General features: G+C 36.6%; 1 protein-coding gene across 11 annotated transcripts in view; it reads right to left on the bottom strand.

Moving 5' to 3' along the window:
* Positions 1–7,500, bottom strand: part of ZNF536 (zinc finger protein 536) — a 590,155-nt gene that overhangs the window by 427,204 nt on the left and 155,451 nt on the right. The window lies entirely within an intron of this gene.

Raw genomic sequence — 7,500 nt, 5'->3', positions numbered from 1 at the left:
GAATTCATATCCTTTGATAATCCACTATTAAAGGGGAGAATAATACTGAACTGAGTTGACTTGGCTGTGCCAGTCAGCAACTGAACAACTGTGAGAACAGACTGAGATGCAAAGATCCTGTCCAAGCAGTTTCCTATTTGCTTAGGAAGAAGAGGAAGGCTCCCTCCTCAAAGATGTGTCTTGCCTAAATTTAAATTGAGGAAAGAAACAACAGGAATAAAACTGTCCTGTTCAAATCCCTCTTTTCAGAACCCCAACTCATAGGGAGGGAAATGCCAGTTTATCATGCATGCAATGGAAATGTCTGCCAGACTTGCCAATATCCTGGTGACCCCTTTCTGGTAGTTTTTGGATGTCTTTCTTCCCCAGCTACTTAGATAACACTAGACTACTATGAATCCCACAGTGCTTTTATGTTCACTAAGAAGTTTGGTGTCATGAATCCATGCAGAATTGCTGATACAAGTTTCATTTTCTTTTGAAAATAAATATAATGAGGGTCAAGAAGGGTTTAGACAAATGTTTGCTTGTTAATCTTTGCAGGAATTACTGAGCAAAAATTACTCAGTTATCACCAAAAATTACAAACACATATTAAGCACCAACTACATACTGACAATCCTTGTTCTAGAAATTTGAGGACCTTTACTTCCTCTAAGCAGATTATCACATGGATTGGTGAGGAATAAACATACAATCTGATCAGAAGAACTAATGACCTTGGTCTGTGACCAAAGCTCTTAAGTTGTATGGAAGCCAGCTTCAGTACCAATTATAATTGTATCTTCTTGGATATTGTCAAGTTAGATTAAAATAGCAACAAATAACAACAATAATAAAATAACAATTTTAATAATAAAAAATCACAAGGTGATTTAAGGTTTGAAAATTGGTTTACAAATATTATTTCATCATTTGATATTCCTAGGAGGTGGCTGTTATTATTATTATTCCCATTTTATGGATGTAGATACAGACAGAAATGAAATGACTTACCTAAGATCATACAACTGATAAGTGTCTAAAATTAGATTTGAATTTAGGTTATTCCTGACTCCAGATCCAACACACAATAAAGGGAAGCATTCCTAAGTGGGGGGGGGGGCTTATAGATTTAAAACTGAAAGATACTTTAGAGTACCTATAATCCAACCTACTCATTTTCTAAATGAAGAAACAGGTCTAGAGAAGGGTCACACAGGTAACAAGAGGGTCACATAAGTTAACATGAGGCAGAGTCAGTATTGAAATCTAGATTATTCTGTCTCCAATTTCAGTCACATTTCCAGCATACTATGGTGCCTCCAATAATATCAGAAACTTCAATCCATTTGACACTTGACAGTTACTGTACATAAAGCTAACTAAAGAAATCTTAAGGGGCAGCTAGGTGGCATAGTGGATAAAGCACCGGCCCTGGAGTCAGGAGTACCTGGGTTCAAATCCAGTCTCAGACACTTAATAATGACCTAGCTGTGTGGCCTTGGGCAAGCCACTTAACCCTGTTTGCCTTGCAAAAAAACCCCTAAAAAACAAAAACAAAAAAAGAGAAATCTTAAAAATTAGAATTCATTTAGTCTATCAATTAATTAGGAAATATTTATTGAGTATCTGCTGGATGCCAGGCTTCTTGGTGGTACTACTTGGTGAGTAATGCAAAGAAGTATGAGACAAAGTACTCCACATCTGTCAAATGTTATATCTATGGAGCATTACTTGATCAAGGCATTTATGGAATTTAAAATAATATATATCAAAATTAAAGAAGTAGAAGACTTCTTGGGCCACAGCCATGGCAAGATGAGATGTCAAAGTTTAACTAAGGAAAAAGAAGCCCAATTACATCCCAGATTAACAGCCTACCATAGAATAGATTTATTTGAGGACCTTATTCTGCATGCTAGACACTTTTTTTATCAACAGTAACTAAATAAATTATGAAAGCTGTTTTGGAATTAATATTGCCCAATATGGAATGGGACCTAGCACTTCTCCAGATACCTTTGTTAACAAAATGTAAAGAGCAGCCCCACCATCTATATCTGCTCTGCACCTAACTATGGGATCATGGATCTGTAAGAATGAAGAAGGAAGAACAAAGAAAAAAAATAGGGGGAGCTTTGATGATTTAAGAGGCAGGGAAGCAAGGTGAAACTTGGCCCTCATTCAAAGCCAATGGAACTTTGCAAAATAGAAACCAAATCCCCAGCTTTGAAAAATCCAAAAAAATTAGAAAACAGCCAATAACCTTCATTTACAACAAAGCTAAAAAAAGACACAAGAGCAAACCAATAACAAACAACTATATTGGTCATAGCTAGAATTTTCTAGTAGTATCTAAAATATTCTCTGACCCTTCAAAATGATAGATATCATATCACCAGAAATAATAATTCACATTTAAATGATGGTGATAATAATAATAGTGATCTCATAAGTGTAAAGAATGTCCCAAAAGTTTAGGAGTTGTTTTAACCTATTCAACTTATTTATGCTATTAAAACTTAAACTTTTGGAACACCACATAGTGTTTTAACATTTAGAAAGCACTTTTCTCACAATAGTCATGTGAATTAGATGTCAATATTTTTATCCTGGTTTCAGAGATGAACAAACTGGGATCTCTTGAGGGTTCACAATGATCTGAAGATCACAAATCAGGGAATATCAGAAAGGGGGAAAGCACTTCAGAAGTTACTGAATATACATCCCTGAAGAAGTTTTCCAACTTTTACTTGAAGACCTCTTCACTGAAAAGAAATCCATAAACAAAATAACTGAAAATAAATTTGGTTCTTCCAATGGGGGATATACTGTGGTAAATGAGAGGATCAATAGACAACTGCTCTCAAAACCTGGAAATCTGAGTTTGAGATCTACCTGTTCCATATATTGGCTATATGATTTCAGGTAAGACATAGCTTCTCACTTGAAGTCTATAAATTGCAGAAAAGGTACCAACCTGCTTCGGTAGCAGGAGTTTCCTCACTTAAGAATTTCTTACAACATTAAATTTATAGGTTCAGTCCCTTTTCTTAGATGAATGCCATAGACTATTGTCTTGCCATAAAAAAATAACCAATCTAAGGAATTCAGAAAGAGAACAAGGAAATTTGGATGAAGAGATAAAGATTAAAGTAAAAAGAATCAAAAGACTCAGAATTTTATAGAAAATGAATATTGAAAACTATCTTTACATGTAATTGAATAAATAAAAAAATTATAAAAAGAAAAAATCAGAAGAATAATGTATTCAAAGACTGTAAATGAATTCAAGACTGGAAGGCAGTCAAATCTGATCAATTAAAACATTATCTTCAGTCCAAGATGGTGATGATGAAGCACACACCTCCTTCCTCACAGTAGAGCAGTAGAGAACTAACAGATGTGGAAAGTGGTTTATACAGTCACATCTCATAAAGACATCCGTTGCTTTTGATTAAATGTGCTGCATTTTGGTTGCAAAGAAAGTTTCATTGTGTGTTGAAGGTGGAAAGGAGCTAAGAGGAAAAGATTGATTTCAAAACAAAAGACAATAAAACTTTAAAAGAAAAAAATGGAGCCCAGAACCTCCCAAGACAATCCATTCTATTTCCAGACGATTCTAATTATTAATAAGTTTTCCTTTATGTTGAGTCTGCAACCTCTACATTTAGTTGTTCGTGGTTCTGCCCTCTGGGATGAAGTAGACCAAATCTAATTGCTCTTCCATATGAAAGAACTTTAAATTACTTGAATAAAAAATAATAACTAGTATTTACATAGCAATTTAAGGTTGCAAAGTGCTTTACATATGATATCTCAGCTGATCTTCACAACAACCTAGCAAAGCAGTTATTGTTTCATTTTACAGATGAGGAAAATGAGGGTTAGAAAAATTAATTGACTTGATCAGGGTCACACAGCTAAAATATAACTGGGGCTGGATTTGAACTCAACTCTTCCTAATTCTGTGTCCAGCATTCTCTCTTCCATATCACTTAGCTGATTGTTTGAAGACAGTCATTTTGTCCCTGCCTCCTTTGGTTCTCTCTTCTTCAAACCCGTCATACTCAGCTTTCTGAAACTAATCCTCAAATGATATGGTCCTCTTACTTCTGTAAGACTGTCCTTTGGTTAAACTATACCCTGCTGATGCTTTTCTATGGACTAAAAAGGCTCAAAAATCTTGAGTAGAGTTCCCTCCTAGAAACTTGGGATTTCTTTTGCCCCCAAACACTTTCTCTTCCTGACTATGAGAATTATCTTCCTGAAGAAAGAACTTCTCCCAATTAAAATACTTTTCTTTCCCAACAAATGGTCTTGGGACTCAGAAGTCATATTCTCCAGGAATATAGATTAGGATGACTCCCTACTCTTTCTATAAGTCTTAGGAGACCTAGATTATACTGTTATTTTTAGTCATTTTCCAATCATGTCAGATTCTTCATAATCCTATTTGGAGCTTTCTTGGCAAAGATATTGGACTAGTTTGCCCTTTCCTTCTCCTGTTCATTTTACAGATGAGAAACTGAGGCAAATAGGGTTAAGTGATTTACCCAGGGTCAAACAACCAGTAAGTGTCTAAGTCAGATTTGAATTTAAGAATATAAGTCTTCTAGACTCCAGGTCTATAACTCTATCCTCTGTACCACCTAACTGCCCAATCATCCTATAATGATCTTCGTTTGACAAATCAGACTCTTTTTGAACATGTAGAAATGAATAGTATGTCAATGTAGCCTTAGATTTCTGGGAATGAATAGAGGATTGAATTAAACTCCTGAGAAGTTACAAATTTTTAACCAACTAACCACATTTTATTGCATTTGACCTAGACACCAGTACAATGACATTAAATCTTCAGTCCCAACAATCAACAGAGAAATAATCTAACTTTTGTCATTTGCTTAAATAGAAAAAAAAACTTGTGATGATATTAAAAAAGGAAACATAGAAAAGTTAGTTTGGGGTTTTTTTCATAATAACTGTTCCCTTTCCTGTTCTCCAAGCAATAGAATTCATCCTTTGATGTAAATCTACAGGCCTAATCCCAGTTCATGTGACCTAAAAACTATTCCAAGGTGTAAAGGTACATTTTTTCTTACCCAGGAACACCTCTGCACTTTCAACAACAATCCCAAAGAGCTTCAGCTACTAATTGTTTTTTTTTTTATCCTACAAGAGGTCTAATGTATGCCAAGGTTAAATACTAAAATTCACACTTTGGTGAGAAAGAATAGTGAAAAGATTGATGCAACTCATCCAATCTCAGGAGGAATGAGCAAATACCAGGTTAAAAAAAAAATGAAAATGTGTTTTGAATGAGCATATTGGTGACAAGTGTGAAAAGCTGAATTCAGCTAATGTCCTCAGTTCCCCACACCTGGCTCAAGATAACAGAATGAGAATTGGCAAGTTAGTCACTTAACTTTCTAGGGATCACTTCTCCACCTGTGGAATGGACCTGTTTATTCAGTCAATAGAATGCAAAAATTATGAGATAATATATTTCTCAAAAAAATTAATCCATCCTCCAAATATTTCTATTTCTAACGGCATGAGAGTGATCTCTCCTGTTATCCAGGTAATATCACCCATATCTAGTATATGCTGTCTTATTAACCCTTTCTTTACAACATTTCTCATATCCATGCCCCACACACACACACACACACACACACACACACACACACACACACACAGCCTCTACACTAGTTCAGACTCTCATTGCTTCTACCTGGATCATTGCGATATCTTCCTTACTCTAGTCTTTCCTCACTTCAATGTTCTTCACAAAGTTGCCAAATTGACACTACTAAAACACAGAACTGACCATGTAAATTCCCGACTCAAAGATCTTCCATGGTTCCTCACTATCTCTGTCATAAAATTTAAACCCAGTCTGCATTTAAATCCCTCCATTTTATATTATTTCAAATCACTGACTTCCCACTCCAGTCACACTAGCTTGCTTTCAAATCCTCAGGCACAACATGCCATCTCCTTGCCCTTATGCCCTTAAATAAGCAGTCCTCCAAGTCTGGAATGCAACCTTCTTTGCATTTGCTTCAGAGAATTCCTAGCTTCCTTGAAAGGATATCTCAAAATGAGGAATTTGTGGATTCCTTCCTCCCTCTCTCCCCCCCACCATAATTACCAGTTTCTTCTACTTAAAATTAGTTCGTATTTTCATCCTTATGTACATATTGTATTCTTCCCCCTCCTCCATTCCCACTATCCTCCTCATCCAATTTTCTTGTAATATAAACTCCCTGAGGTCAGGTATTATTTTGTTTTTATCCTACCCTTAGCATTGTACCTTGCAGAGAGAAATGTTTGCTTAAGAAATGTTTGTTGAATTGAATGCCTCTTGGCCTCCTACAACCACAAGGCTAAAGGAGATAGCCACAGACATGCTCTGAGCAATGTCTCTAAATGGCTTTCCTATCATGGTCACATTTGCACCAATTGGTAGCTTTTAATCATCAGACTCTCTATATTTCTTCCTTCCTTCCTTCCTTCCTTCCTTCCTTCCTTCCTTCCTTCCTTCCTTCCTTCCTTCCTTTCTTTTTTTAAAGATGGTCCAAAGTCTAAAAAGAAGTTAGTTCTCTGCCTCTTACTTCCTACTCTTCACATCCTAACCAGCCTACCTTGAGCCATCCATCTGAACCAGGCTACCTGAGCCCATCTACAGAGATGCCAAACTGGCCATGTAGAAACTCCAAATATTCAGACAGCAGAATTTCTACCACAAATGTAGCAGCTAAATATTGTAAGACTCCTAACTCCCCCATCTGTGTTTTGCCTCCCAAGAGGGAAAATAATCTTCGCAGAGATTCCCTTGTCTGGCAGGCAAATTCTAAACCTTACTGGCAACCACGGCTCTGTTTTCCAAACCAAACAGCTATGGAGCTGAGAATCAGGGCTGCCTGGGATGTACCGAGGAGGGAACTAACCTCCTTCCTACTTTATTAAATCACTCTCTGTGGAAACTCAAGGCTGTGAAATAGATGAGGCTGTAATTGTTGTCCGTGTATCATCGGTAATGCTAGTGTAGGGTTTGGGGAATTAACAGCAGAAGAGGATTCCCAGGTAAATTCTACAAACTTACTGGAATGACTTGCTGGTGCTGTTTACTCTTCTTTTCTGTACTGAAGAATACACTGATAAATAGGTTGATTGAATAGCCTCACTGTAGTTCAAAACAGTATCTTTTCTGACTCAGTTCAAGAGGGTGAAAAATTAAACTTTCCAACTTTGTAGTCACAAGTTTAGGTTTTCTGTGAACACACATGGTTGCTGAAGAACAATTCCACCCCCCAACCCCCACCCCCGTGAGTCCTGCCAAATCATTATTCCTCCCCTTCCTATTACTTGGGATTTTCCTTTCGTTTTTTTTCAGGGTTCTTCCTAGTCATCATGCCTGAACCCTGTATGATCACAATCGACAATAAACCAATAATGTCTGATGATAACAGTGAAGCCTAAATGATAGGCACCCCTATCGACTGGCCTTGA

The sequence above is a fragment of the Macrotis lagotis genome, chromosome 1, assembly GCF_037893015.1.
Source record: "Macrotis lagotis isolate mMagLag1 chromosome 1, bilby.v1.9.chrom.fasta, whole genome shotgun sequence".
Taxonomy (NCBI): domain Eukaryota; kingdom Metazoa; phylum Chordata; class Mammalia; order Peramelemorphia; family Peramelidae; genus Macrotis; species Macrotis lagotis.
Note: the sequence above shows the minus strand (reverse complement) of the source record. Positions and strands in the feature narration are given on the sequence as shown.